The sequence below is a fragment of the Microtus oregoni genome, unplaced genomic scaffold (genome assembly GCF_018167655.1).
Source record: "Microtus oregoni isolate MIOR12 unplaced genomic scaffold, Mior012 000050F_000, whole genome shotgun sequence".
Taxonomy (NCBI): domain Eukaryota; kingdom Metazoa; phylum Chordata; class Mammalia; order Rodentia; family Cricetidae; genus Microtus; species Microtus oregoni.
In genome coordinates this window covers 670,513-693,636 of record NW_024543224.1, presented here as the reverse complement: position 1 = coordinate 693,636, position 23,124 = coordinate 670,513, and the positions used below count along the sequence as shown (strand labels likewise).

Below are 23,124 nucleotides of genomic sequence, written 5' to 3'. Positions count from 1 at the left end.
AGAGATGCAGGGCTGGTTCAACATACAGAAATCTATCAATGTAATCCATCTTACAAATAAACCTAAAAAAATGCTCATTTCATTAGATGCTAAAAAAGCATTTGACAAAATTCAATACCCCTTTATGATAAAGATCTTGGAGAGTTTAGGGATACAAGGATCATACCTAAATATAATAAAAGCAATTTATAGCAAACTGACAGCTAACATTAAATTAAATGGAGAGAAACTCAAATTCATTCCACTGAAATCAGGAACAAGATGAGGATGTCCACTATCTTTATGTATCTTCAATATAGTGCTTGAAGTTTTAGCAATAGCAATAAGACAACATAAGGAGATCAAAAAAAAAAAATTCGCCAAAAAAAAAATAAGAATTTGTAATAATATTGTAGCTTTCAGGGCCTAGAGAGATGTCTCAGTGGTTAGAGCACTGGCTGCTCTTCCAGAGGTCCTGAGTTCGAGTCCCGACAACCCCATGGTGGCTCACAAACATCTGTCATGAGGTCTGGCGCCCTCTGCTGGTGCACGGGCATACATCGATCAAGCCAGAATGCTGTATACATAATAAATAAATAAAACCTCAAAAGAAATTGTAGCTTTCAATCCTTCACCTGACACACATTAACTATTTTTACTGATGGTTGAAAAACTAAGTGGTTATTGGACAGAACTTAAGTACTGGGTAGAAGTTACAGATTACTCTCTCCTCCATACAAAAAAATTAATTGCATGCTGTTGTTAAAGCCAAGCAAGACTTACCTCAATAATTAAATATTGTAGGTCATTCAGCTTATATTGTAGTAAATGTACAAAATGCGTTTAATGCCGTACTTCATTCCAGAAAGCATTCTTTGTTGAAATTGTTTAAATTAGTATTAACTCAAAATCAATATAAAAATTCTCTTACTCATGTACAAAAATACAAATTTGCTTGGATTTCTTACATTTGAAAATGCTCACATGATAAATTATTACCTTTTCCTCTGTTCAAGAAGAACATGAGCATTTACATAATAATGATAATAATGTACATGTCCAACATAAAAATCCATTTCTACAGTCTAAATAAATTATTTTAAAGTCTCCAATTTGTCATGTGTTACATATCCATGCTATTCCTCAAGGATCTCAATCAAACGAAATTTGGCAAATGGTTTTTACTCATTACAGAATTTGGACGTTTATCTTTCCTCCAATTAACCATAGATACTCTTTGATCATTTATGTGGGCTACTCCTTTAGCTGGAGAGCACACAAGTTATTCCACATTTATTAAAAGCCTTTTCTATCATGTGTGTTCCCCTTCACGAAAACAGTTATATAATTCCAAAGAATTTCCTAGGTTCTGTGAATCATATATCATTGCTCCTGTTACAGGTATTGAATATAATCCACAAGAACAAGCTACTGTTAAATATGTCCACGATACACTAAAACAAATTAAAAAAATCAAAAACCAGGAAAAAGGAACATCACAGTATGGAATGTGGGGTTTTCAAAATGATGTGAGAGCCAGTTCACATCAAGCATTTTCTATAAAATTTCCTCAATACGCTGCATGCGCGTATTTTAACCCGTAAAGAAAAGTTTTATAAACACCACAAATGCCGAATGGCACAATTCTCTCTGTGGAAGCGACCGTGATGAAGTCGGTCCTCGTCCTAATCGACATGGGGTCAGGAGAAATCTTTTTTTTTTAAAAAAAAATTTATTTATTATGTAAACAGTATTCTAATTTTATATTTACTCATTATGTAAACAGTATTCTAATTTTATATTTATTTATTATGTATACAATATGCTAATTTTATATTCAATATGCACACAATATTCTAATTCTATATTTATTATGTATGTAATATCCGAATCTTATATTTTTTATGCATGCAATATTCTAATTTTATATTTATTTATTATGCAAACAATATGCTAATTTTATATTTATTATGCATACAATATTCTAATTTTTATGTTTATTTATTATATATACAGTATTCTAATTTTATATTTATTTATGATGTATGCAATATTATGTGTGTACGCCTGCAGGCCAGAAGAGGGCGCCAGATCTCACTACAGATGGTTGTGAACCACCATGTGGTTGTCGGGACTCAAACTCAGGACCTCTGGACGAGCAGGCAGTGGCCTAACCACTTAGCCATCTCTCGAGCCCCAGGTGAAATCTCTTGCAGCTTTGGTTCAGATTATTGTCCAGCAGCACACAATACCTATGATGGCTGAACATCATTCTCGGGCCCTGAGCGCTCTGCTGTCTGTCTCTTCAGATGGGGATCAGATGGAAGTTAATTTGATTTATCTGAATAATTTTGATGGGACTCCATATATTAATTTTATGGATAACAGGGAGCCAATACGATTTGGAAACGGTCCTGGGTTTTCAATGGGATTTCAGCAGCGGTCACAACCTGGTATTAAAATGGGAAAATCTGGCACTCATCCTCAAAGACTCTGAGCATAGTCCATTACTGAGACCTGGGATAATAACACTGAAAATAATGAATTTGCATATCCCCTATATCCAGATTTTAAATATTATAGGTTAAAATATCAGCCACTTATTTGGAAAATTTCTGTCGGCAAATTTGGAAAATAATTCAAACTAAATGGATCAACTGTCGACCATATGGTGAATTTATTAACACTTGTTAATAAATTGAATAAATTGAATAAATGAATATATTGAAAGGAATATTACCACTTGTGATTTGCTTAATGATACCAGGATGAATAGAGCCAGTAATAAAATGATAAATGGAAGCTGTTGTCTGGCATGGGGAGATGGAGGAATCAGTGATGATCTTATTGCCTTAGTCAGAGCGGTGGCGGGGAGGAGGCAGAAATCCTTAATAAATAAATAAATTTTAAAAAAAATTAAAAAAAATAAATAAATAAAGCCGGGCGGTGGTGGCGCACGCCTTTAATCCCAGCACTCAGAAGGCAAGGCGGATCTCTGTGAGTTTGAGGCCAGCCTGGTCTACAAGAGCTAGTTCCAGGACAGGAACCAAAAGCTACGGAGAAACCCTGTCTCGAAAAATCAAAATAAATAAATAAATAAATGAAAAAATAAAATAAAATAAAAAACAGAGTGAAAGCTGCAATACAGATGCATAATTGGCAAATCGTATCCAACGTAAAACCTGTTCAGGTTTTTAATGGATCATTAGTTGGAACCCAAGTATCCACTTCTACTTATATATTTACATTATTTAGAAGTAATTATGTTACTGCGTCTGTGCCACTACCATATGTATTATTATTTGAAAGAAATAATTGTACTACTGGAATTAGTTTTAATGACTAGCAATTAATCCTCATCACCACTTATGATACTAGAGCAACATACACAAATTTAGCAGCCTGTAAACTCAGGTCATGCTTGGGATCAAATTTGTATAGATCATATTTTTGTTGAATTCTTCAATAAGATATAAAAAAGAACAAAGTTGATGTTAGGTTTAGTAACAGCTGTAATTACTGTCCTTGTTTCTGTTGTTGATACTGCACATATGGCTGGTATTACTTTACATACATGCTTGCAGACAAAAGACTTTGTAGAGCAATGGAATATTCTCATAAACTAGTTTCAGAAAGTTAAAATATATGCTCGACTTTGGACAGAGTCCAAATATAAAACTGATACATAATCAAACATTTGATGTACTAAAGCAAACTGTGGGTTCGCCGAGAAAAAAAGCTTGTATCGTTGCAGGAACTAATTAAATTACTTTGTGTTGTGATTGGAATTTAACCACTACTTGCATCACTGATTTGGGTTATAATGGTTTTTTTTTTTACGGGAATGGAATGATATTCCACCTTATATTTTGTGCAATGCCTCTGCTCAATCTTTCAATGATCACTTACATGGGAATTTTGCTAAACCATAACCCTTGAACATTGAACAAATTTTTGATGACAAATTGGCAGAATTAGATCTTAAGGGATTCTTACAAAGCATTCTTCATACCTCCAGTGGTATGATTATCATAATCATGCTTATATTTTTTTATGTCTGATTATGTATCAGTTTTATATTAGACTAAACATAATAATTACATACTTTATGGTTAAAACTCCATTGGAATTCAAATAACAATAAAAAATGATGAAATTGTTAAAAATAAACTATGAAATTGTGGAGACACAGAACCAGCTCAAAGTGCAGGCTCCTCCTGGGTCAGAGGAGAAGAAGCTGGGAAAATGTTGTATTGCAAACCAAGCATAGATGAAAGCAAACTTTCTCTGCCCATTTTTCAAACGTTATGTCTGAATGAGAAACCTGGATTAAGGAATGCACTTTGAGCTCAGTTCTTCACACACTACCAGTAATAAAAGAGTGCTTTGCTTCTGTAATCTTTTTGCCTTATTTCTATGTATTTATTTTCATTTTTATTAGTGTTATTAATTGAGGTATTGTTGCTGGCATGGAGAGGCGAGAGTTTCTCATGACCGTTTATGTGAATAAGGGAGGGGGTTCAAAGTTAACGTACTGCTTTTTACTCTGTATAAAATGCCATACTAAAATAAAAAAAATAAAGTGTGTTACTTTAAAAAAAATAAAAAAATAAAATAAAATAAAATGCCATACTAAAATAAAAAATAAACTGTGTTACTTTAAATAAAATAAAATAAAATGCCACACTAAAATAAAAAAATAAAGTGTGTTACTTTAAAAAAATTAAATAAAAAAATAAAATAAAATGCCATACTAAATGAATCTTATTACACTTTTGTTCATACTCTTCACCCCGTGGACTGATTTGCATGAGACACACACCCAGGGACCGCGAATCAATAGATGAATACAGGGTAACACTAACCAAAGTTAAAGACATCCACGAAATTAACTTTTAGCTTTTGGTGAGAGAAATTGAAGAAGACACCAGGAAATGGAAAGATCTCCCCGTGTGCTTAGATAGAGAGGATAAACATAATAAAAATGGCAATCTGCCCAAAAGGAATCTATGGATTAAATGGAATCCATACCAAAACACCAACCAATTGTTAATGTCAGTTTAAAGAGCAATAATCAATATCGAAAAACCAAGGATGGACCAAAGAATCCTGTACAGGAAAGTAAGTTCCAGGGGCAATCTTAAATATTAAATGGAATCCATACCAAAACACCAACAAATTCTTAATGTCAGTTTAAAGAACAAAAATCAATATCGAAAAAAAAATCAATATCGAAAAACCAATTTCCAAGGGAATGACAATCCATCAACCTCCATGACAGAGACACAGTCATGGGAACAGCTTGTTATTGGCCTAAAAACAGAGATGTTGACCACTGGAATCAAATCAAACCCCAGATAGTCATCCACACAGAACTTCAGCTGAAAAATAAATAAATAAATAAATAAATAAATAAATAAATAAATAAATAAATAAAAGAACTTCAGCTGACTTTTGACCAAGACGCTAAAATTATACGATGAAATAAAGAAAGCATCTTCAACAAATGGTGCTGGCATCACTGTATGTCAACATGGAGAGGAATGAAACCAGATCCATATCCATCAACATGCACAAAACTAATGTCCAAAGGAATCTCCAAAATATATAAAGAGCTAGAGAAATTAGACATCAGGGCTGGAGAGGTGGCTCAGTGTTTAGGAGCACAGCCTGCTCTTCCCCAGGTCCGGAGTTCGAGTCCCGGCAACCCCATGGTGGCTCACAACCATCTGTAATGAGGTCTGGTGCCTTCTGCTGGCCTGCAGGCATACACACAAACAGATTATTGTATCCATAATAAATAAATAAATATAAAAATTAGAATATTGTATACATAATAAATAAATATAAAAATTAGAATATTGTATACATAAGAAATAAATAAATATTAAAAAAAAAAAGAAATTAGACATCAGAAGATGAAAATGCCTTCCTTCCTCTGAGGACCGAATGGATATGGTAGGGAGGCTGCTGGTTTGTTCCCAGATGCTCAGAACTAAATAATAAAAAATGGAAACCATATTACTTGGAATATTCCCGGATGCTCAGACCTAAATAATAAAACAGAAACCATTTTACTTGGAATATTCCCGGATGCTCAGACCTAAATAATAAAACAGGAACCATATTACCTGGAATACGCATTGGACAATAGCTTAAGCGTATTTATGGCTAAATCATAAATTAATTCATCTCCATTCATCTGTATATTGTCTTCCCTTGTAAAGTTCCAGCATATGTCTCCAGCTCCATTACTTTTCTCTGACTCTGACTTCTTCCTATCAACATCGACTTTTAATTTCCCGAGTGGCTCGAACCCTGCAAAGTCACATTTTTACATTCTCATTCTTTTTTTTTTTGTTTTTTTGGTTTTTTGTGTTTTTGAGACAGGGTTTCTCTGTAGCTTTGGAGCCTGTCCTGGAACTCCCTTTGTAGACCAGGCTGGCCTCGAACTCACAGAGATCCGCCTGCCTCTGCCTCCCGAGTGCTGTTGTGATCACCAGCAAGTCGGCCTCAAAGTGAGGAAATAAAAACTCCATAATACAAAAATGCAAGGGGAGGGGGCTGGAGAGAGATGGCTCAGTGGTTAGAGCATTGCCTGCTCTTCCAAAGGTCCTGAGTTCGAGTCCCGGCAACCCCATGGTGGCTCACAACCATCTGGAATGGGGTCTGGCGCCCTCTTCTGGCCTGCAGGGATACACACAGACAGAATATTGTATACATAATAAATAAATAAATATAAAAATTAGAATATTGTATATATAATAAATAAACAAGAATATTGTATAGATAATAAATAAATATAAAAATTAGAATATTGTATACATAATAAATGAATAAATATAAACATTAGAATATTGTATACATAATAAATAAATATAAAAAGAAGTAGAATATTGTATACATAATAAATAAATAAAATAAATATTAAAAAAAAAAATGAAAGGGGACTGGGGAATTGGGGACAAAGGAGTGAGGGCAACTGTTGCAGTAATTAATTTTGTCACAGTGAGCCAGCACCCAAGCAAGCACGCCCTTTTGTCTGCGAGGTCCCTGGCCAGCAAGCGGCCATATATAACTATATAACTATATAAATAACATATATAATTATAACAGAAGTCCCAGCCCTCGGGAGGGGTGAGTGAGCGCCCTGCCCTGGGAACACAGAACAAAAAAACCCAAATTACCCTAAATTTCTCCTGAATTTCTCTATTTATCCCATCCGAGCTTTCCACTAAGGACTCCTATCCATCTGTAGGGTGTTGAGGTAAAATTCGTTTTTTTTTTTAAATTTAAAATTTTACCACAACCACAGCCTACGCCAGGGTGGAGTGGATAAAGGAGACTCCAGAGCTAAGAAAATAAGAAAAATAAGAGTAGGCAGACCAAGAAAATACCACAAGCACAGAGGAAGCCACAGCAAAGATCGCACCGAGCAGCCAAGACTCAGCTAACAGGATTTGTGCAGAATCGCATGATTTTATTTTATCCAAAGATACCCTAGGAAAGGAAACCAAGAAAAAGCAATCAAACCGGTAATGGAAAAAATTCGAGACTTGAAAACTGAAATGGAGGAAATAGATTAAACAAAATTATAGAATAAATCATTCACAACATAAAAAATAAAATTACTATTAAGATACAAGAAGCACACGGAACAACAAATAGACTGGAAAAAAAAAAACCCCACTACATAATAATCCAAACACAAAAGATACAGTATTAAGAAAAGAATATAAACAGCAGTAAAGGAAAAAGGTCTAATACTAATTAGTAATATATAACAAAAGTGACTTCAAACTTAAAGCAATCAAAAGACAATAAGATGGAAACTTTATACTCATAGCAGGAATATTTCATCAGCGTGAAGTATGAATACAAAATATAAATTTCAGTAATATAAAAGCACCCACATTACTAGAAATCTAATATTAATCTAATAGTAGAAGACTGCAGCACTCATCTCAACAATGGACAGGTCAACCAGACAGAAACATAACAGAGAAATAAGAGGAATAATGGAGATAATGAAATAAACGGACTTAACAGACATCTGTAGAACATTCAACCCTAATAGTAAAGCATATACCCTCTCAGCATATCAAGGAACCTTCTAGAAAATTGACCACATACTTGGTAAAAAAAAAAAAAAAGTGAATTTAATATGACAAAAAAAAAATTTGCAGAGACAGGAGGATCTCTGTGAGTTCGAGGCCAGCCTGGTCTACAGAGCTAGTTCCAGGACAGGAACCAAAAGCTACAGAGAAACCCTGTCTCGAAAATCAATCAATCAATAAATAAATAAATGGATGAATAAATAAAGGGGGGTGGGGCTGGAGAGATGACTCAGTGGTTAAAAACATTGCCTGCTCTTCCCGAGGTCCTGAGTTCAATTCCCGGCAACCACATGGTAGCTCACAACCATCTGTGATGAGATCTGGTGCCCTCTGCTGGCCTGAAGGCATATACACAGACAGAATATTGCATACATAATAAATAAACATTTAAAAAAAATTTGCGAGCACATGAGCCTAATCAGATCAACATGGATCAAAGTTAGAGTATAACAACAATTATAACACCAGAAAACCGACAAACTCATGGAAACTGAACAGTCAACTGGTAAACCATCCCTGGGTCAGGGAAGAAATAAAGAAAGAAATTAAACTCTTCCTTGAATTCAATGAAAATAAAGACATAAATAACCAAACCGAAAGCAGCGCTAAGAGGAAAATTCATCGTAGTAAGTGCCCACATTACAAAAACGGAGAAAAGGGACTGGAGAGGTGGCTCAGTGGTTAGAGCACTGCCTGCGCTTCCAGAGGTCCTGAGTTCGAGTCCCAGCAACCACATGGTGGCTCACAAACATCTGTCATGGGGTCTAGTGCCCTCTTCTGGTGTGTGGGCATACACACAGACAGAATATTATATATATATATATAATAAATACATAAATAAATATTTAAAAAAACGGAGAAAACACACATTAGACAACTAACAGCACAGCTGAAAGCTATAGAAAAAAAGCATTCTGACCCAGGAGTAGAAGGGTGGAAATTATCAAACAGAGGACCGAAACAAACAAAATATAAACACAGAAAACAATCCAAAGAAATCAATGAAACAAAGAAATGGTTATTTGATTAAAAACAAGATTGACAATTAATAAATAAAAAAGTAAATAAAAAAACAACTTATCCAATGTAATAAAAAGGTACAGAAAGAGAATACACAAATTAACAGGATAAGAAATGAAACGGGGGACATAACAGACACTGTGAATATTTAGAAATAATTAGATTATAATACAAAGACCTATATGTCTCCTATAAGTTGGAGAATGTAAAATAAATGGACTTGTTTTTAGATAAATAACATCTAACAAAATTCAATAAGACAAAGGGAACAATGTAAATAGACCGTGAAGCGCTGAGGAAATATAAGCAGTCGTAAAAAACCTGCAAACCAAGAAAAGCACAGGACCAATTAGTTTTAATGCAGAATTTTACCAGAAATTCCAAAAAGAGCTGACACCTAAACTCATTAAAGCGTGTCACATAATAGAAACAGAAGAGTCACTGCAAAGCTTTCTATTAAGCAACAGTGTTACCATGATACCAAACCGCCAGCCATGTGTCTCCCTGCCCAGTACCAGGCACTGCACAAGGACAGACATCCACCTCTGCCTGCGACCGGATGCTCCCACAGCCCACTGCCCACCACCACCATTTGGAACCTACAGCATTTCTGCCGCCTACTGTCGCAGGGGATCTTGCAGTTTTTAAATATATATATTTTTTAAATTTAAATATAAATATATATTAATATTTAAATATTTTAAATATATTTTAAATATATATTTTAAATTTAAATTTAACTATATATTAATATTTTAAATATATATTTTAAACATATTTTTTAAATTTAAATATAAATATATAATATATATTAATACTTAAATATTTTAAATATATATATATATATAAAAATATAAATAACCTCCACACCTCCGGGGACCCACAGGTATGGAAAGTCTCTGCAACAAAAAAAATTGATCTATACTGATCAGGTTTTTAAGTTTCCCCTTGCCACGGGACTCAAAGAGCTCAAGCGCAAGCGGTTGCCAAAGATAGAAACCACTTAAGCAAAAAATCTCCCTTTGAATTGGGGATCTTGCAGCATTTTAAAAATATATATATTAAAATATATATTATATATATATATATATTTAAATTGAATTTACAGCAACCATGCCGCAACTGATCGCAAGCACTGGGACCCTTACTCCCAATCCAGGGACACAGGGCCCACAGCACTCGGACTATTTATCAGCAGTGCAGCGGCTGGGTCACAACCCTCTGCATAGGGATTTTCTCTCTGTGACCTCTCAATGGACTCGTTTTTACCTGGATTTCAACAAATAACAGGATTTATTATATATATATATATTATGTATAAAAGATATATATAAAGGATTTATATATATAAATAACAGAATTTATTATATATTATATATATATAAAGTATATATATAAAGTTGCGGTTCCAGTTGCAACTTAGAAACAGCGCCACCTCCTGGCTGACAGTTAAATTGCAGGTTTATTTTTCAATGGGACTCAGGCCATGTCTTTTGCTGCCACCTTGGTGGAAATCACAAGTGGCCTATAGGACCCTGGAGGTTCCTCTATTGACTTATTAAGTTTCAGTCTCCTCCTTAGTTTATATCATTGTGGATGTATGTGGCATCAATAGATAGCACAAATTCCATGATAGGCCAAATTGACTTTTTATCTAATGGTACTAGGAATTTACCTGAAAGGTTGCACAATGTTGAATTTGACCTTCATAAGTTATGGCGGAGTTTTGATAAAGAAACGGACAGGAAATACTTCCAGGATGGTAACTTACATGATATCCAGGGACAGTTCGAGGAGGAGATATTATCTTTTTTTAAAAATATTTATCTATTATGTATACAATATTCTACTTTTTATGTTTATTTATTTATTATGTATACAATATTCTAATTTTACATTTATTCATTTATTATGTATACAATATTGTAATTCTTTTTATATTTATTTATTATGCATACAATATTCTAATTTTTATATTTATTTATTATGTATGCAATATTCTAATTTTTATATTTATTTATTATGTATACAATCTTCTGTGTGTGTGCCTGCAGGCCAGCAAAGGGCGCCAGACCTCATGACAGACGGTTGTGAGCCACCATGGGGTTGCCGGGACTCGAACTCAGGACCTCAGGAAGAGCAGGCCGTGCTCTAACCACTGAGCCATCTCTCCAGCCCCGATATATTCTCTTTCAAAGGAAACATGAAGACCTTGGACTCACGGGTGCAGAATGGGGAACAAAAAATTGACACCTTACTGGAATCCCTAGAGACACATGCAGGTAAGGAGATTCAAAATTGAAGAAAGACAATGGTTCAAAAATTCGAAAGGATTGAGGAAATTATTTTTAATTTTTAAGACCTCGAATGACAATGATGAATATTGGGTAGGGTTAGCAATTTATAAAGTGATGAGGGGACATCAACCTAACAAATGTTTTAATCGTGGTAAATTTGGAGATCTATAAAGGAATTGCAGGCAAGGTATTTCTAGGAATAACACTTCATCTGGAAATGGCAGAAATCGGAAAACTCAGCATTCGGGTGTACGTAGGAGGGGTGGGAAAGGAAGATATTGGTCAAATAAATGAACATCAACAACAGATAGACAATGCAACCCTATTTAAAAACTCTAGAAGTTTCTGTACAAGATCCTAAGGTTCTAAGTTAATAAAATTTAGAGGAAAAATCAGAAATTCCATTAGGAAATGAAAAGCGTCAACAGACAATGCAACCAGACTTAAAAACTCTAGAAGTTTCTGTACAAGACCCTAAGGTTCTAAGTGAATAAAATTTAGAGGAAAAAATTAGAAATTCCATTAGGAAATGAAAAGCGTATGTTTTGGCAAACTCCTATAAATGATCAGAGACGAAAACTCAGAGTACTTATAAATGGAATTGTGATTGTTGGTTTCATTGACAAAGGAGCGAGTCAAAGGAAATTGGAACCCTACTCAGTGCCCAGGAGCAGAAGGCTGGAAATTATCTAACGGAGGACTGAAAAAAACAAGATATAAACTCAGAAAAAAATTCCAAAGAAATCAATAAAACAAAGAACTGGTTATTTGAGTAAAAACAAGATTGGCAAATAATAAATAAAAAAGTAAATAAAAAAACAAGTTATCCAACGTAATAAAAAGGGACAGAAAGAGAACACGCAAATTAACAGGATAAGAAATGAAACAGGGGACATGGCAGACACCGAGGATTTTCAGAAATAATTAGATTTTAATACAAAGACGTATATAGCCACAAAGTTGGAGAATGGAAAAGAAATGGACTTGTTTTTAGATAAATAACATCTAACAAAATCCAATAAGACCAGGGGAACAATGAAAATAGACCGTGAGGCGGTGAGGAAATATAAGCAGTCGTAAAAAATCTAAAATTAAGAAGAAAAGCACAGGACCAATTAGTCTTAATGCAGAATTTTACCAGGAATTCCAAGAAGAGCTTATTAATTATTAATTCCAAGACTCCTTAAGGTGGGTCACATAATAGGAATAGAAGAGTCATTGCAAAGCCTGCTATTAAGTAACAGTGTTAATAAAAAAAATAACAAATAAAAAAATAATAAAAAAAATCCACCAAGATAGAGAATTCCAAACCAATCTCGCTCATGAACATCGACGAAAAAATTACCAATAAAATACTGAAAAACCTGATCCAAAAATATAATAGGAGGCTTTATCCCAGAGAAGCAGGGCTCGTTCAACACATGGAAATCTATCAATGAAATCGATCATATAAATACACTGTAAGAAAAAGAAACCATATGATCATTTCAATAGAGAAAAATAACAGAAATTATCAACAACTAGTCATTAATATCTCTTAATATACATGCGCTAATTTCACATATAATGACACAGGCTACGAGAATAGATAGGAAAACAAGAATCAGCCATCTGTTGTATACAGGAAACCTCAGAGACAGACAGTACCTCAGAGTAAAGGGTATGGAAAAGGACCCAAAAAACAAACAGGTGTGGCTATCCTAATCTCTAACATAAGATTTCTAAATAAAATAAGTCAGAAGAGTTGGAGAAGGACACTATATTAAATATTATATTATTTACTATAATATAAAATTATATAATATTATAATATATTATATATATATTAAACCAGTTCAATCTGTCTAGATGAAGTCTCAATCCTTGTCATCTATGCCCAAAATACTAGTGCATTCACACATGTAAAAAAATAACATTATTAGAACTCAAATTACTCATCAAACCCCACACACCAATAATGGTAGGAAATCTCAGCATTCCGCTATAGACAATGGGCAGGTCAACCAGACAAAAATTTGTAAGCGAAATAGAACTAAGAAATGTAATGAATGAAATGGTCCTAACAGACATCTATAGAATATTCCACCCAAACAAAAAAGAACATACCATCTTCTCAGCACCTCACGAAAACGTATATAAAGCTGACCACACTGTGTAACACAGTAAACATACGAAGAAACCAAAAAAATGGAGTAATAAACTGTGTCCTATCAAATTACCACGATTTAAAATTAGAACTTGGCAACAACAGCACTCTCAGAAACGCTACAAAACAATGGAAATTGAACAGCAAAATACAGAACCACACATGGGTCAAGGTAAAATAAATTAAAGACTTACTAAAATTCAACAAAAATGAAGGCACATTGTACCCAAACCTGTGGAACACTATGAAAGCAGTGCTAAGAGGAAACTTCCTAGCTCATACAGAAAACTCACACAACACATTTGACTTAACAACACATGTGAACTGTCTAGAACAAAAAAAGCAGACATGATCAGAAGGAGTAGAAAACAGAAAATAATCAAATTGAGGGCTCAAATAAATTACATAGAAACCAAAAATGCAATGAGTCAATGAGACAAGAAGCAGGTTATTTGAGAAAATAAAGAAGATAGACAAACCCTTATGCAAACTAATAAAAAAGGAGGAGAGGGAACATCCAAATTAACACAATCAGAAATGAAAAGGGACACATGACAGCAGACACTAAGGAAATCCACAGAATCCTTAGATCACACCACAGAAACCTGAACTACACAAAATTGGGAAACATAAATGAAGTGGACAATTTTCTGGATAGGTACCATTTACCTAAATTAAATAAAGGTGAGCAATTTCAATAGGCATATACTCTTTAATGAAATAGAAGCTCTCATCAAAAGCAAACAGAATATCCCAGGGAAAAATGGTTTTAATGAAGAATTCCATCAGAACTTCCCATAATCCTCTAAGTGTTGCACATAATATAACCAGAAGTAACATTGCCAGAACTCTTTTTGAAACTACAGTAAGATTGATGACAAACCACACAAAGACTCAACTGAGAAAGAAAATTACAAACCAATCTCAATAATGAACAGGAACGCAAAAATACTCAATCAAATGATGGCAAACCGAATCCAGGAATACATTTGAAAAACCTTCATGATCAATTCAGCTTCATGCCAGAGATGCAGGGATGGTACAACAGTCATAAATGCAATAATGTAATCCATCATATAAATAAACTTAAAGAAAAATACATATGAAAAACCTATTAAACATTAAAAAACAGGCACATATGGTACATGTCCTCAAAGACTCTGAGCATAGTCCATTAATCATATCTGGGATAATGGTACTGAAAATTAAGAAATAGCATAACCTGTATGTCCAGATTTTACATATTATAATTTCAAACATCAGCAATTTATTTGGAAAACTTTTGAGCAAATTTGGCAAAAAACTTCAATATAAATGGGTCCATTGGGGCCCATATGGTTAACTTAGTAACAATTGTTCTGAAATATTCTGAAACAAATCTACCTTATTCAGAAATACTAATGTTACTACCTATGTACCACTAACATGTATTTTTTTAGTTGGAAGAATCAATTTCAATACTGGAATTAGTAGTTATGATTTTCAATTGTAATTATTTATTAATTTCTCTGTGAAGTTTAATCCTCATCATCACTTATGATGCTGCAGCAACACACACACATTTGTCTGCCTGTAAACCTAGGTCATTCTTGGACTCAAAATCCTCTGGATCATAATGTTGTACAATTCCTTAATTAGATATTGAAAAGAACAAAGTGCATGTTAGATTCAGTAATAGCTGTAATTCTTATTTTTTTAAAGATTTATTTATTATGTATACAACATTCTGCCTCCATGTATGCCTGCAGACCAGCAGAGGGCACCAGATTCCATTACAGATGGTTGTGAGCTACCATGTGGTGGCCGGGACTCGAACTCAGGACCTCTGGAAGAGCAGGCAGTGCTCTAACCACTGAGCCATCTCTCCAGCCCAATAGCTGTAATTCTTAACCATATCGCTGTTGCTGCTAATGATTCTGTGACTGGTATTGTTTTACATACATCCTTGCAGACAAAGCATTTTGTATAGATTTAGTAATAGTTGTGATTCATAACCTTATTGCTGTTGCTGCCAATGCTTCTGTGTCAGGTGGGCAACGGTATGAAGATTCTCAGTAACTGGACTCAGCTCAAATAGATACTCAACCACAGACAGAGATGGATGTGCCTAAGAAATCTGTGGGATGGTTGGAAAAGAAATATTTATCTGTGCAAAGACATATTTCTTTGCTTTGTGATTGGAATTCGACCACTTTTGGCATTACTGATTAAGCTTATAGTGAATTTTTACATGATTTTGGCATCACTGATTAAGCTTACAGTGAATTTTTACATGATTTTGGCATCACTGATTAAGCTCATAGTGAATTTTTACATGATTTTGGCATCACTGATTAAGCTCATAGTCAATTTTTACATGAATGGAAGGTTATTCAAACTTATCTTTTGGGCAATGCCGCTCCTTGATCTCTCATTGATCATTTACATGATGATATAGAACTTGCTTTTCCTAATCATTTCCTGATTCAGATGCTTCTCCCATTGCACACATTTATGATGACAAATTGACAGGACAATTTGGTAAATTATATCATAAGGGATTCATATAAAGTATTCCTCATACCTCTGGCGGTATGCTTACTGCAATCATTCTTATGCCTTTCTATTTTTGATGATGTATCAGTTTGATTCGAACAAATGCAGAAAATTGACATGCTTTATGGTTAAAACTCCTTTTACTAAAAAAATCTAAAAGGAGGAAATTATGGAGGCACAAAACTAGCTCAGAGTGCAGGCTCCCTCTGTGCCAGATGAGACAAAGCTGGGAAACGGCTGCATGAGAGAACAAGCATAGATGAAAGCAAACTCTGCCTATTTCTCAGATTTTCTCTCAGAATCTACACCATGGATAATGAATTTGTTTTTGAGTTCAGTTGCTCACACTGTACCAGTTACCAAGGAGTGCTTTGCTTCTGTATACTTTTTGCATTGTATCCTTGTACTTATTTTCACTTTTATTACTGATTGAGGTATTGTTTCTGGCAAGGAGAGGCAAGAGTTTCTCATGAACACGTACGTGAGTACAGAGAGGTTTCAGAGTTGAGGTATTACTTTTTAATATGTATAAAAAGCCACAATAAATTAATATTATTGTGCAGTTGTTCATCCTCTGCATCCCCGTGTACGGATTTACAAGACAACCAAGGGACCACAACACACTAGATGTGGAAAACCGGCACCAGAACAGGGACCATTAAGAGAAAAAGTTAGGAAGGGTTTTAAAATATTAAAATAAGTAATAATATTTTAAAATATTAAAATAAATTATAAACCAGATAAGGAATCTTCATTACAGGGCAATGGGACAAGCCAAATCCTCTCTGTACCTTGCAATGCTAAAGCATTCAATAAAAACTCATAGGGTTCACGTTTCTCTTTATGATTTAGAAATGTGTGTGGAAAGAATGAAGCCTTATAATTCTTGTAATTCTTATAATTCTTTGGTTTCCAGAAGCCTCCTAAAATATAGATACTTGGCAAAGAATTAAAGCTAATGTTGAAAAAGCTATGAGATAGGGTGAGAAAGTATGTGTTCGTTTCTGGTCTATATGGTTTATGAGTTTTAATATTTTCAAAGAAAAGCAAATGAAAATAACAGGATGCTGTGTCAAAACAGAAAGTAGTGCACAAGTAATGACCGTGTATAAAAAAATCAAATATTTGGCTTCTTTGTCAATGGCATCAGGAGTTATATAGCCATCGATCTCTTTTTAAAATTGCTGGTTGAACTAAACTTAGCCCGTGATTTTATTAAAAAGGATTTTTTGGGTAGAATAAAACCTAACATTCCATTTAAAGTATTATTATTGGATACTTATCCATATCATACAGGCATTTTAGCTCAAGATATATTTCCCCTTGAATGGATTTACACAAAGCATATATTTTCTAAAACAACAAGTTATGAAGAAATGTTATGGAATTCAACAACAATGTTTTGCTTTCACAGGTCGAGACTGTTCTACTATCATTTTTGCATTTCCAAAAGAAAAAGTAGAATACATGTTTCAGCTTTCGGGAGCTTCACAAATTCCTGCAGTTTCTATTACGGGAACTTTTAAAAAAAAAATTTGTAATGAATAATATTGTAGCTTTCAGGGGCTGGAGAGATGGATCAGAGGTGAAGAGCAGTGGCTGCTCTTCCAGAGGTCCTGAGTTCAAATCCCAGCAACCACATGGTGGCTCACAACCATCTGTGATGAGATCTGGTGCCCTCTTCTGGTGCGCGGGCATACATCGATAAAGCCAGAATGTTGTATGCATAAAAAATAAAAAATGAATAAATTAATAAATAAATAAGTGCTTATTTGGTAGAAGTCACAGATTACTCTTCCATACAACAAAATTAATTGCATGCTGTTGTTAAAGCCAAGCAAGATTTACCTCAAGAATTAAATATTGTAGGTCATTCAGCTTATATTGTATTAATTGTACTAAATATGTTTAATGCCGTACTTCATTCCAGTAAGCATTCTTTTTTAACTTTGTTTAAATTAGTATTAACTCTTAATCAAAATAAAATTCTCAGCCGGGCGGTGGTGGCGAACGCCTTTAATCCCAGCACTCGGGAGGCAGAGGCAGGTGGATCTCTGTGAGTTCGAGGCCAGCCTGGTCTACAAGAGCTAGTTCCAGGACAGGAACCAAAAGCTACGGAGAAACCCTGTCTCGAAAAATCAAAAAAAAAATAAAATAAAATAAAATAAAATAAAATAAAATAAAATAAAATTCTCTTACATACGAAAACACAAATTTACTTGAATATCTTACATGTGAAAATGATAACGTGATAAATTAGTACCTTTTCCTCTAATCATGAAGAACATGAACATTTACATATAAATGATAATAATGTGCATGTCCAACATAAAAATCCATTTCTACAGTCTAAATAAATTATTTTAAAGTCTCCAATTTGTCATGTGTTACATATCCATGCTATTCCTCAAGGATCTCAAGCAAATGAAATTTGGCAAATGGTTTTTACTCATTACAGAATTTGGACATTTATCTTTCCTCCAACTAACCATAGATACTCTTTGATCATTTATATGGGCTACTCCTTTAGCTGGAGAGCACACAAGTTATTCAACATTTATTAAAAAAGCTTTTACATCATGTGTGTTCCCTTTCACTAAAACAGATAATGGACATCATGTGTGTTCCCTTTCAGTAAAACAGTTATATAATTCCAAAGCATTTCCTAGGTTCTGTGAATCATATATCATTGCTCCTGTTACAGGTATTGAATATAATCCACAAGAACAAGATATTGTTAAATATGTCCATGATACACTAACACAAATTAAAAAATCAAAAACGAAGAAAAAGGAACATCACGGTACAGAATTAATGTGGGGTTTTCAGAATAATGTGCGAGCCAGTTTACATCAAGTGTTGTTTATATAAAATTTCCTAAATACGCCGCATGCGCATATTTCAACCCGCAAAGAAATGTTTTCTAAACACCGCAAATGCCAAATGGCACAATTCTCTCTGTGGAAGCGACCTTGATGACACAGGTCCTCATCCTAACCGACATGGGGTCGGGAGAAATCTCTTTTTTTAAAAAAAAAATATTTATTTATTTATTATGTATACAATATTCTAATTTTTATATTTATTTATTGTGTATGCAATATTCTAATTTTATATTTATTCATTATGTATACAATATTCTAATTTTTATATTTATTATGTATACAATATTCTAATTTTTATATTTATCTATTTATTCATTATGTATACAATATTCTGCCTGTGTGTATGCCTGCAGGCCAGAAGAGGGCGCCAGACCTCACTACAGATGGTTGTGAGCCACCATGGGGTGGCCGGGACTCGAACTCAGGACCACGGGAAGAGTAGGCAGTGCTCTAACCACTGAGCAACCTCTCCAGCCCCGGGTGAAATCTCCTGCAGCTTGGGTTCAGGTTATTGTCCAGGATACTTGTGATGGCCGAAGGTCATTTTCTAGCCCTGAGCGCTCTGCTATCCGTCTCTTCAGTTCAGGGATCAGATGGAAGTTAATTTGACATATCTGAATGATTTTGATGGGACTCCATATAATATTAATTTTATGGATGAAAGGGAGCCAATACGATTTGGAAACGGTCCTTGGTTTTCAACGGGATTTCAGCAGCGGTCACAACCTGGTATTAAAATTGGAAAATCTGGCACTCATCCTCAAAGACTCTGAGCATAGTCCATTACTGAGATCTGGGATAATAACACTGAAAATTATGAATTTTCATATCCCCTATGTCCAGATTTTAAATATTATAGGTTAAAATATGAGCCGTTTATTTGGAGAATTTCCTTCAGCAAATTTGGAAAGTAATTCAAAATAAATGGATCAATTGTCGTCCATACGGTGAATTTATTAACACTTGTTCTGAAAGGAATATTACCACTTGTGATTTGCCTAATGGTACCAGGATGAATCGAGCCAGTAATAAAATGATAAATGGAAGCTGTTGTCTCTCATGGGGAGATGGAAGAACCAGTAACGATCTTATTGCCATATTCACAGCGCAAACTGCAATACAGACGCATAATTGGCAAATCGTAGCCACCGTAAAACCTGTTCAGGTTTTTAATGGATCATTAGTTGGAACCCAAGTATCCGCTTCTACTTATATATTTACATTATTTAGAAGTAATTATGTTACTGCTTCTGTGCCACCACCATATGTATTTTTTTTTTGAAAGAAACAAATGTACTACTGGAATTAGTTTTAATGACTAGCAATTAATCCTCATCACCACTTATGATACTAGATAGAGCAACATACACAAATTTAGCTGCCTGTAAACCTAGGTCATTCTTGGGATCAAAATTTTCTAGAAAGTATTTTTGTTGAATTCTTCAATAAGATATAGAAAAGAACAAAGTTCATGTTAAGTGTAGTAACAGCTGTAATTACTGTCCTTGTTGCTGTTGATGATACTGCCCATGTGGCTGGTATTGCTTTACAAACATCCTTGCAGACAAAAGACTTTGTAGAGCAATGGCATATTCTCATAAACTAGTTTCAAAAAGTTAAAATATATGCTCGACTTTGGACAGAGATTGATGTACCAAAGCAAACTGTGGGTTCGCTGAGGAAAAAACTTGTATCGTTGCAGGAACAAATTAAATTACTTTGTGTTGTAATTGGAATTCATCCACTATTTGCATTACTCATTTGGGTTATAATGGTTTTTTACAGGAATGGAATAATATTCCACCTTATCTGTTGGGCAATGCCTCTGCTCAATATTTCAATGACAGAGATTAATGTACTAAAGCTAACTGGGTTTGCTGAGAAAAAAATTTGTGTTGTTATTGGAATTCAACCACTATTTGCATTACTGATTTGGGTTATAATGATTTTTATAGGAATGGAATAATATTCCAGCTTATATTTTGGGCAATGCCTCTGCTCAATCTTTCAATGATCACTTACATAGGACTTTTGCTAAACCATAACCCTCGAACATTGAACAAATTTCTGATGACAAATTGGCAGGTTTAGATCATAAGGGATTCTTACAAAGCATTCTTCATACCTCCAGTGGTATAATTATCATAATCATGCTTATATTTTTTTATGTCTGATTATGTATCAGTTTTATATTAGACTAAACATAATAATTACATACTTTATGGTAAAAAAAATTTAATTCCAATAAAAATAAAAATAATAATTGCATACTTTATGGTTAAAACTCCATTGGAAATCAATTAAAAATAAAAAACGATGAAATTGTGGAGACACAGAACCGGCTCAAAGTGCAGGCTCCTCCTGGGGCAGAGGAGATGAAGCCGGGAAAAGGCTGTTTTGCAAACCAAAGACAAATTAAAGCAAACTTTCTCTGCCCATTTTTCAAATTTTATGTCTGAATCAGAACCTGGATTAAGGAATGGACTTTGAGCTCAGTTCTTCATACGCTACCAGTTATAAAAGAGTGCTTTGCCTCTATATTTTTTTGCCTTGTTTCTATGTACTTCTTTTCATTTTTATTAGTGTTATTAATTGAGGTATTGTTTCTGGCATGGAGAGGCAAGAGTTTCTCATGACCATGTATGTGAGTAAAGGGTTGGGGGAATTTAGAGTTAAGGTTCTGCTTTTTACTCTGTATAAAATGCCATACTAAAATAAAAAAAATAAAGTGTGTTACTTTAAAAAAAATAAAAAAATAAAATAAAATAAAATGCCATACTAAAATAAAAAAATAAACTGTGTTATTTTAAAAATAAAAAAAATAAAATAAAATGTCATACTAAAATAAAAAAATAAAGTGTGTTACTTTAAAAAATAAATAAAAAAATAAAATAAAATGCCATACTAAATGAATCTTATTACACTTTTGTTCATACTCTTCACCCCGTGGACTGATTTGCATGAGACACACACCCAGGGACCGCGAATCAATAGATGAATACAGGGTAACACTAACCAAAGTTAAAGACATCCACGAAATTAACTTTTAGCTTTTGGTGAGAGAAATTGAAGAAGACACCAGGAAATGGAAAGATCTCCCCGTGTGCTTAGATAGAGAGGATAAACATAATAAAAATGGCAATCTGCCCAAAAGGAATCTATGGATTAAATGGAATCCATACCAAAACACCAACCAATTGTTAATGTCAGTTTAAAGAGCAATAATCAATATCGAAAAACCAAGGATGGACCAAAGAATCCTGTACAGGAAAGTAAGTTCCAGGGGCAATCTTAAATATTAAATATTAAATGGAATCCATACCAAAACACCAACAAATTCTTAATGTCAGTTTAAAGAACAAAAATCAATATCGAAAAAAAAAAATCAAGATCGAAAAACCAATGATAAAGTAATTTCCAAGGGAATGACAATCCATCAACCTCCATGACAGAGACACAGTCATGGAAACAGCTTGTTATTGGCCTAAAAACAGAGACTTGACCACTGGAATCAAATCAAAGCCCCAGATAGTCATCCACACAGAACTTCAGCTGAAAAAAAAATAAATAAATAAAAGAACTTCAGCTGAAAAAAAATAAATAAAAAAAAAAGAACTTCAGCTGACTTTTGACCAAGATGCTAAAATTATACAATGAAATAAAGAAAGCATCTTCAACACATGGTGCTGGCATCACTGTATGTCAACATGTAGAGGAATGAAACCAGATCCATATCTATCAACATGCACAAAACTAATGTCCAACGGAATCTCCAAAATATATAAAGAGCTCAAGAAATTAAACATCAAAAGATAAAAATGCCTTACCTTCTCTGAGGACTGGATGGATATGGTAGGGAGGCTGTTTGTTTGTTCCTGGATACTCAGACCTAAATAATAAAACAGAAACCATATTACTTGGAATACTCATTGGACAATAGCTTAAGCATATTTATGGCTAACTCATATCATAAAATAACGCATCTCCATTAATCTGCATGTAGTCTTCCCTTGTAAAGTTCCAGCATCTATCTCCAGACAAGCTACATTGCTTTTCTCTGACTCTGCCTTCTTTCTATCAACATTGACTTTCAATTGCCAGACTGGCTCAAATACTGTAAAGTGACTATCTGAAATGGATTTGTT

At 34.0% G+C, this 23,124-nt stretch overlaps 1 long non-coding RNA gene across 2 annotated transcripts in view; it reads right to left on the bottom strand.

The window, feature by feature from the left end:
• The window catches only part of LOC121436626, a 35,286-nt gene extending 12,428 nt beyond the window's left edge, over positions 1-22,858 (bottom strand). Inside the window, exon 1 of one of the 2 annotated variants that reach the window (XR_005972722.1) lies at positions 22,807-22,858. This is a non-coding gene — a long non-coding RNA (uncharacterized LOC121436626). Of the gene's footprint in view, positions 1-6,110; positions 6,631-22,806 lie in introns of those variants that run through there. The other variant, XR_005972723.1, reaches the window with a different exon arrangement.
• Positions 22,859-23,124: the final 266 nt, after the last annotated feature.